General features: G+C 35.4%; 1 pseudogene; it reads right to left on the minus strand.

Moving 5' to 3' along the window:
- Positions 1–1,801: 1,801 nt before the first annotated feature.
- LOC116863366 lies at positions 1,802–5,203 on the minus strand (annotated as a pseudogene).
- Between the last annotated feature and the right edge of the window lie 3,356 nt (positions 5,204–8,559).

The following is an 8,559-nucleotide window of genomic DNA, read 5'->3' on the forward strand; positions in this document are numbered from 1 at the left end:
ATGAGAAAAAATAAACGATAATAAAAGGTTTTGGTTTTGTTGCATAACATTCTTTCCAGTTCTTATTCCTTCTGACTTGACCTTGAGACCCTCAGGGTCTCCCCCCACACACAGATTCAATCACACACACACAAAGGTACACATATACACATTAGATCTTTATACTTAAAATTAATCCAAATACTTTTTGGAAATGTAATTACATTTAACCAGAGCAAACAGACCTATGAATAAATAACCAGTCAGAGGAAATTCTGTGGAATGGGCAGAATGCTTCCCCTGGTATTTCAGAGTTTTTCACCACTCAAAAAAAATAATAATAAATAGTTATATATATATAAAAAGTTCTAAGAGTTGAAACATCCAAAGAAGATCCTGGCATCATACAGAGACACTATTGCCTCTATGTGTTTTATTGGGTTTTGCCTTGGAACTGGGGCAGGAATACTGAAGTCACTCAAACTCTGGAAGCAATCCAATCATTCCACTGAGAAAACACAAGTGTTTGGGCAGAGAGAAATGTCCAGAGAAATGGGAACCCAAACACGAAGCTAAGATTGGATTAAATTTTTTCAGATTCTTCTAGGAATTATTTTTCATGCATCTCCTCTTCATGTTATTTACTAGGATGATTTGCCATTTCCTTTTTTAAATTTTTTTAAATTTACTTATTGACAGATATCACAAGAGAGAGAGGGTGGAAGCAGTCTCCACGCTGAGCCAAGAGCCCCATGTAGGGCTCCATCCCAGGACCCTGAAATCACAACCTGAGCTGAAGGCAGAGGCTTAACCTGCTTAGCCACCCAGGCACCCCGATGATTTGCTGTTTCCATTCATTTCCATGATTTGTGTCACAGGGTTTTTTGATTGAAGTTTGAGCTCTTATTTGTCTTTGTTTATGTTTTTCTTATGTACATAAGAAAGACTCTGGATCTGATAAATAGTGACTTGCCTACTAATTTCTGGCATTTTATGATTCAGTTCCTTTATGGATTTTTTTTTTTAATGGATCAACATGTAGAAGAGCAGTGGGTATATTTTAAATACCTTGAGTAACTGATTTCACTTTATCTTTACTAATTTATTTTTATATCCAATATGAAGTCAAAAGAGTTAAAGCCAGAGAATCATTTTAAATCAGATTTTATTATGCAAACTTATTGATGTGTGATTAATTTCTAAATACAACTTGAGTTCATTTAGGGGAAGACGCTATCACGAGCAAAACTTGGTCTTAAAATCATGGATTTTTTTTTTTTAAGATTTTACTTATTTGACACACAGAGATCACAAGTAGGCAGAGAGGCAGGCAGAGAGAGAGAGATGGGGAAGCAGGCTCCCCGCTGAGCAGAGAGCCAAATGTGGGGCTCGATCCCAGGACCCTGGGATCATGACCTGAGCTGAAGGCAGAGGCTTTAACCCACTGAGGCACCCAGGTGCCCCTAAAATCATGGATTTTAACAACTCCTTTGCTATACAGAATATTTCCTCATGTGGTCTAGCCAACAAACCTGAATTTTCTAATACAAAATTATTAAAATTTTCTTTTTCCATCACAATTCACAGCTTATATAACATTGTCTTAACTGTGCATATAACCCAATTTTGTGCCTGTAAACTTGTTCTTACCATCTCAAAGTCTACAAAATTAACTATGTTTTAAAGTTATTTTTGAATGATTAAATTAATATTTCTTTTTAGTTATCATTAAACTCTTAAGTCCCAATTTTTGTCACTCATGACCATGATACCAGTTGAACAAGTACACTTTGAAATGGTTTCCTCCCTCTCCTATGTAGGTCTAGCTGGCCCCTTGTTTTGTTAAAAAGATGTTGGGCCCTGATGTTTGACACCAAGTTCTTCTCATGGCCTGTTTCATGTCCATATTTCTCAGCGTATAGATTAAGGGATTGAACATAGGAAGAAATGATGGTATAAGACAGAGCAAATATTTTATCTTCAGAGAAAGTGGTTGGAGGTTGAAGGTAGGCAAAGATTGAAGGCCCAAAATATAAAGCTATCACAGTGATATAAGACCTACAGGTAGAGAGGGCTTTGTGTCTTCCTTCAGCTGAGTGATGCCTTAAACTGAATAATATAATAATATAAGAAAAAAACAAAACTGCAAATGTCACTAAGGTAACCAGTCCTGAATTGACAACCATAAGGACACCAGTGATGTAGGTATCCATACAGGCAATCTTTAGCAAAGGAAAAATATCACAAAAATAGTGATCAATCTCATTAGGACCACAGAAGGGCAACCTGATTACCATAAGAAATTGAGGAAAGGAGTGGACAGCCCCACCAGCCCATGCAGCCAAGACCAGGAGATGGCACCTTGTCCTGTTCATGATAAGCAGATAGTGGAGAGGTTTGCAGATGGCAGCATAGCGATCAAAGGCCATGACTGTAAGGATTAAAACTTCAATCATTCTAAAGAAGTGCATTGTAAAGACCTGTAACATGCAACTACCTTAGAAGATGGTTTTTCTTTCCACTAGCAGGTCAGCAATGAGTTTAGGTGTAAAGCTAGAGGTATAGCAGATGTCCATAGAGGATAAGTGGCTGAGGAAGTAGTACATGGGTTGGTGAAAAAGAGGACTGCATTGAATGGAGACAAGGATCAGAAGGTTTCCTGCCAAAAGGTCAACATAACAGAATAAGAAGAGCACAAAGCAAAATATTGGCATGTTCTGGTCATAAGAAAGTCCCAAGAGAATGAATTCTGAGACATTCCTCTGGCTCTCCATGTGTTTCAGACTGGCATAGATTATAAACAGATGGGTTAAATATCTGAAAAAAAAATAGGAAACTGCATAAAAAATTAGCAGCATGGCAATGATACATTAAAATTTACCCAAAAGCATATTGATATCATCGAGTACATTTTATTTATTCCTGATACCTAGATTTATGCTTCTTTTTTTATTTCTCTTATTTTAGAAATCTATTGTAAATAATTCTATAAAAGGAAAAATGATGTAATTTTCAACAGTACCATCCATGATGATGGAATAATCAAATGTTAGATTGATGTTAAAGCAATAATTTTATTACTATTAGTTGTATTAATTAGATAACAAAAGAACTATAATTTACATAGTTAAAAAATTTGCACATTTTAAAATGTTCATGTTTATCTAGGTTAAACTCTTTCTTTCAGGATGATCTGGACAAATTCTGTTTTATTTGGGAATATATCCTCAGGAATGAAAATTTATTAAAATTATATCAGTTTGTGGAGTGCCAGGGTGCCTCAGTTGGTTAAATGTCCAACTCTTGATGTTGGCTCAGGTCATGATCTCAGGGTCGTGAGACAGAGCGCTGTATTAGGCTCTGTGCTGGGTATGGAGCTGCTTAAGATTGTCTCCATCTTCCTCTGCCTCTGCCCCCACATCTATCTCTGTCTCTCCCTCTCTAAAAAATAAATAAATAAATAAAAATAAAAGATTATCTTCCTTGCCTTTTGGACAAACACTATCAATCACACATTTTAAACTAAAATACTGGGGCACCTGGGTGGCTCAGAGGGTTAAGCCTCTGCTTCCTGCTCAGGCCATGATCTCAGTGTCCGGGGATCGAGTCCCACATTGGGCTCTCTGCTTGGCGGGGAGCCTGCTTCCTCCTCTCTCCCTCTGCCTGCCTCTCTGCCTACTTGTGATCTCGCTCTGTCAAATAAATAAAGAAAATCTTAAAAAAAAAATAAAAAAGTAAACTAAAATACTATCAGGCACATTAAAAGTGATTCAATTTGTAAAAAAATTAAAGAGCCAATATTTTCATTTCTCCTATTTACATTTTACAAGCTAAATAAAAATTGTTTTAAATTAATCTAAATTTGTGATTGTAAGTGAAAAATGAAATATGTAAAGAATTCTCCCAAGTATATTTATACTGTTTATATTTCATGACTTTTCCTAGGAAATTCAGTATTTTATACGTGATCTAGGGAATAAAATTCAACAAAGAATATGATAAAGAATGTACTCAGAGAGAGATTTGTTTCAACACTCAGCAACTAGGTTTTACATCAGTGAATAGATCAAAGATTCACAAATTTGCATCTTTTGCAGAATCTTGAGACTTTATTTATATACAGAGAAAGAGGGTTGGATAGACAGAATATACTCTGGGAGCTCTTTTACCAAACACTGAGGAATTAAATGTCACTCAATGAGAGGCAGACACTACAGCACAGCTTTCATCTTTATCTAACCTGATGTAACTACCATATCTGGCCACCCTGGGTGAATATTTTAAAACATAGAATGCTACTATAGCAAAGGTATTTAGAAGTCATCAAATCCACCAAAAACTCAAAACCTATGATTTTTAGATCAGTTTAGAGGTAACTTGTGTAGCATTTTTGAACAGTGTATACTATAAGAAACTCTGTCACAGCCAGCATGACAAATCGAGCAGGAGAATGTGATGGCTAAGAGGATGGTGAAAAGAAATTAAATACAAAGAGATGGGGGCAGGAAGGACACTGAGGAGGATGTCCAACTCTGCCAAATTTATTCCACATCTTACAATCATTTATAAGGCAGAGCAGAATAGGAGGAGTAATACATCAGTACCTAGTCAGATGACCGCAAGTTTCTATAACAAGTTTACATTGACTACAAGCAAACCTTGTGATGTCACCAATAGTTTTGGCTAAAGCCATTAGCAAGACAATCAACCAGGGAGTGGGTTATGGGTGGTACAGAACAACAAGGACCAACTAAGAATTCATGACCCTGACCACATTGTTCCCTTCTGTAGAGGGAGTGTGTGGGAAGTCACGTAGGTGAGCGCACGACACAGAGCACAGACCCTTTTCTCAGTGTTACTCAACTTTCCCGTCCTTAACCTTGCCAAGGTGTCCGGACTTTGAAGGAGACACAAGTCAGGGCCTGGTTTGATCTTTGATTCCAACCATGCCGTGGCCTCCAACAAAACTCATTCTGTTTTAATTTATCATTCAACTTTAATTTCATCAAGAAGAAAAAGAGCCCATCTGTTTCTACTATGACTTTGGTACCGCTATCAGGCTTCCTGACCTCTCTCTTGTTTTTAATAAAGCAAACACAATTATCAGTTCACTGTGTTCAACAGTGAATGGTACTTAAATAGACGTTAATAACTTTATGATTCTTTGGTCAATTTTCTCCTTACCTTATTACAGCCAGTGCTGATTCCTAATTTAGGAGATGGCATACCATTTACAGAGAGATGTGTTTGCCTAAAACAAACTGACTCAAAGTTAATTGGTAGATAAACAACTTAAGTGGACGTCATTTATATATCCAAACCCCGGGTTTCCAATAAAAGAGATGCAGATCAAGATAATCTAGGTAATTTAGCATCAATATGTAATAACATGTGGAGGACAGATATTTTCATTCCCACTTAGTCCAGAGCTTCAGCGCATGCTTGTGAGCAGTGCAAGATGATGGGGTGTCCCTCAGACCAGCAGTGAGAAGATACATTTTGAATTCTCATCCCAATTATTAAAAAAAAAAAAAGTGTACAAGGTAACAGATTAATGATCACCTAATCTACGTTTATGAATATTTTGAGGAATATATTTTGCAGTTAATATAAATATGTGGTCCAGCATTCTTGATTCCAAATCATTTTGAAATAATTTTTCATCGGTTATAGCAATGTGCCTTCCTTCTGGTAGGATTCTGACTAATTTTCTAGATTATCACCGATGTTTCACCCATAACAGCTCTTAAACTCTCATCCTGATATCTGAGAGGGAAATGCTATTATAATTACTGCTGTTAACTGAAGTAAAAGGGATATGTGAGTGCAGTCCATGACAGATTTATTGTGATTGAAACATGTAATATATCCTTGGCCATATTTTCTCAGTTTGTCAAGGAACTGAAATCGTAAGTGATGAAAGGAAGACATTTGCATATCCTCTGGTTGGAATTATGGAACAAGAAAGATATAGAAACATGGAGAAGTATAATAACTGAATGGTGAACTGATTTGCTTCAAGTTGTTTTTTGATAGCAGTAATGATCTAAATATAAAAGGAAAACAATTCACCTAAATACTTCCAGTGGTCAGAGGTTTGATATTAAGTAAAATGTGTCCTTATATATGTTTTCTTCCCCTTTAATTATGGATATTTAGAATAGATGTATAAAGGTAAAAATCTGAATAATCTGGCCAGTGTTCTATGAGAAGTCAATTATCCAGCATAAGCAAAGACAATACCCATTTTTCTCATTAACTTTGTTTAACACCTTCTTTTCCTGTACACCAATAACATTTAAAAAGAACTCAGTAAACAAAATTAACTTTCTCCCTTTCCATACCATTTATGAAATTTGCGATTATTGCTAACTGCTCTTAGCTTCATTGTCCACATTTATAGAATCCATAAATTCTTACATAATTCAGACTATAATGAAGAATACAAAAAATAATGTGGAATGCCCCAGTGTTGTACATAGTTCAAAGCCACATATTAGCATCCTTTTACTTTTCCAAGTAAGCAGTCTCTGAGATTGCCATGTACACATCTGTAACCAACCTAACAAGGAAAAAAAAAAAAAAAACTAAACAAAACAAAAAACCAAAATGTCACAATATATACTAATGAGGTTGACCATGATAAATTTCAGTTTGGAACAATCTGTTAGTAAAAAGAAGTAAAAATTAATCTAAAAAGTGTTTGTTGTTCGGGACATTTTAATACTAATCACTGGCCAGTAATTTCCCTGCACAATAAAAATACAATCAAATTATTATTTTATTTCTTTGGTTGCATTGCATAAAAATTCTGCATTGTGTATTGATTATGCTATTTAGATAATAAGAATAATTGCTCTTATAGTTAGAGTTTCCACCATAAGTTCAGATTTTCTCCTAACGATATCAGAATATGGCCCATGATAGTTCCGTTAATTCAATCAGATAAATCTAATCCATTTTAGAATGACAACTTTTTTGAATGTTAGAAAATTACTCATCATTGGGACATGCAAACACAAATTGGGCTATTCCTTCATAAGAATATAATGGAAAATATAAAAGCCCCAAAAAGAGACTTAATAAAGTTCACTGAAACTTAAAAATTTCATTAAGTTCAACTCAATTGTTTTTGTTCTCAAGTGGAATTCTGCTCGTGAATAATGCACAATAAGATTGTAGTTATTAAAATTATTTTGTGTAATCACATTATCTTATGCTGCTACAGAAAATATGGTTTAAGGATGGAATTAAGTGTATATGGAATTAAGTGGAATAAATTTAAATGGCATATAACCACCCCAAAGCACAGTTGGTGGAGCATTCTCCAATGAAAGTGGCATGGTTAATTCACAGATCATTAGATCTCAGTGGCTGTAAGACTGCCTTTAGGTGAACTCAGGGGAGCTCCCTCCTGAGGTACTCACTCTGCTGATTCTTCTCCAGTATCTAAAGATAAAATAAAATGCAGAGATTTACAAACCAAATATTCAAGCATATTTTAGGTTAATTCTCTAAAATTATTTTGAAAATCTCAACATGTCTTAGACACTTTATATATTTGCAAGGGGAGTAGAATTTACTATCCATTGAACCATCAGGGACGTAAGCAGTGGATTTTAAGAAAGAGAGAGCGAGAGAGAAAGAAAGAAAGAAAGAAGAAAGAAAGAAAGAAAGAAAGAAAGAAAGAAAGAAAGAAAGAAGAAAGAACAAAAGAAAGAAGGAAAGAAAAGGAAGAAAGGAAGGAAAAATTAAGTATTTTGAAATTCTTACGAAAACAAATATACATTTTAAGTCATAGGAGTCACTTATTTTATACCAATTGCTGAAGGAAAGTTGATTCAGAAGAGCAGAAAATAAAATATAACAACACAAGAATTAATAGGTCTTTGAAACTCTAAGAAATTATATTCCCAGAGGCATTTCTGAACAGATCTTCACCAAAAGCCTCTGTGTTGCTCTCCATGGTATTAACTCGGGTGCCTGTGGGCAATTTCTAGATATAACTTTACTTTTCATGTTTGTGTTGGCTTGTGTCAAGCACTTTCTCAGGAGGCTCCATAATGCTCTATTCAGAGCAATTCAGAAACTCTGCCTGACTTGCACTCACCTTGCGTTCTGAATTAAAATAATACAGCATGGAATAGCATTAGGGTAGTGCTGGTTAAGAAAGAATTCACTGAAAACAAAAGCATACATTTACTTGGGCAATTAAAATGACTATTTGAGAGATACAGATTCAGGTAGAAACCTAAATTGTGTTTCCAGGAAATCAAAGAGAAGCAGAGTTATACAGGTGAAAGGCTATGAGTGTAATTCTCATTCAGGTCCTCTATGTAAAACAGAGATGGGAATTAGGGTAACTTGGATTGGTTGGGGTAATATGCAAATGAGAGTTTGGAGCTTCTTTAGAAGTAAAGGATGCAATGATTCAGGTGTCATGGCAAGGAGGAAGTTAAGTCCAGGCTGGGGCTTGCAGCTCTCTGAAAGTTTCAGAAATCTTCATGGGTTCTCTAATGGGGCCATGCATAAATTCTTTCTCACTTATGAACTCCTGATACTATTAAAAAAAAAAAAAAA

Source organism: Lontra canadensis, unplaced genomic scaffold, assembly GCF_010015895.1.
Source record: "Lontra canadensis isolate GAN:19392208 unplaced genomic scaffold, GSC_riverotter_1.0 scaffold980, whole genome shotgun sequence".
In the NCBI taxonomy this organism is placed as follows: Eukaryota; Metazoa; Chordata; class Mammalia; order Carnivora; family Mustelidae; genus Lontra; species Lontra canadensis.